Source organism: Onychomys torridus, chromosome 6 (genome assembly GCF_903995425.1).
Source record: "Onychomys torridus chromosome 6, mOncTor1.1, whole genome shotgun sequence".
In the NCBI taxonomy this organism is placed as follows: domain Eukaryota; kingdom Metazoa; phylum Chordata; class Mammalia; order Rodentia; family Cricetidae; genus Onychomys; species Onychomys torridus.
In genome coordinates this window covers 68,817,848-68,819,065 of record NC_050448.1, presented here as the reverse complement: position 1 = coordinate 68,819,065, position 1,218 = coordinate 68,817,848, and the positions used below count along the sequence as shown (strand labels likewise).

At 40.8% G+C, this 1,218-nt stretch overlaps 1 non-coding gene across 1 annotated transcript; it reads right to left on the bottom strand.

Moving 5' to 3' along the window:
• Window positions 1-851: 851 nt before the first annotated feature.
• LOC118586424 lies at window positions 852-958 on the bottom strand. Its single transcript, XR_004945318.1, has one exon. It is a non-coding gene; the product is annotated as a U6 spliceosomal RNA (small nuclear RNA).
• Window positions 959-1,218: the final 260 nt, after the last annotated feature.

Here is a 1,218-nt window from a genome sequence, read left to right as displayed (position 1 = left end):
GGCTGGGCCCTCAGTGTTTTATCCTCAGCACATTGGGGATCCATACGTCTTTGCATTTAGTACTATTCATTTAGAGAATGACTTCTCTAATTAAGGATGAAAGTACCTTTTGTCTATGAGTAAATACACAGATATTTAAAAGATAATTTGATACTATGACAGTTGAATTAAACAATAGTAGTAGTTATGCCTTGAGCCTATGAGCTCCCTAGGTGTGAGTTGTTGACTGGACCTCTCTACCAGGTGAAGATTTCATCTGTGAAGCAGGCTTCAAATCTAGCTAGGGAGTGGTTGGTTTGCTCCTATAATACTCATGCCACTATTACACCAATGGGCACATCTTACCAGATTGTTCATAGAGTTCACAGCTGGGTGAAACCACTGCTGCCTGCATTGCACCTATTGGCTTGATTTCTCAGTATCTTGCAACTGAAATATGTGTCAGCAATGAGATCTTATTTACCCACTAGTTATGATGGGCAAACACAAGGACTGGCAAGAGCCTGCATTGTTTGAGAGGCCTTTAGAGCCTCCTTGACTAATAACTCTTTCAGAGGTATCTGCACTGGGAATTTTGTTTAGAAACCCACTGCTTCTATAAACAGCATTGCTTTCAATTTCCCTTCTGTAGTTTTTAAATTGGGTTATAAGATAGTAAGTTTCCATATAACCTGTTCATACATTCCTTGTTTTGATGAACTCTTCCCCTACCTTTTTCCTCTTTAAACTCTTCTTCCTCTTTTACCTGTGTCTACTCTCTCTCCTCCCTTAAGCCACACTTCTCTCAATGTGTCCTTCCTAGTTTCCTGGTTTCTACAGCCACTTCAGATTAATCCATTTGTAGCTTAGTTAAAAATATGGAATGATTCGTGAATTTCCATGTCATCCTTGGGCAGGGGCTATGCTAGTGTTCTCTGTGTGGTTCCAAATGTAATATCTATGCTGCAGAGGTGACCTTTACAATTCCCATCCTCATGAAGTTCATTCTATAACACTGAAGAGAAATTTCTTTTTCCCCTATACTGATTTCTCCTTCCTTCAACTTTCCTTCCACTCCCCTCCCTTTCTTCTTCCTCCTCTCCTCTCCCCTTTCCTTCTCTCCCCGTCTCCTTAACTCCCTTTTCACACTAAGTCCCCTTCCCATCCAATTCATCTACAATGCATTTGTGTTGTCTGTGCCTATTTACACTCCTAAGCCTCAGACTGATGCTTTTGGAT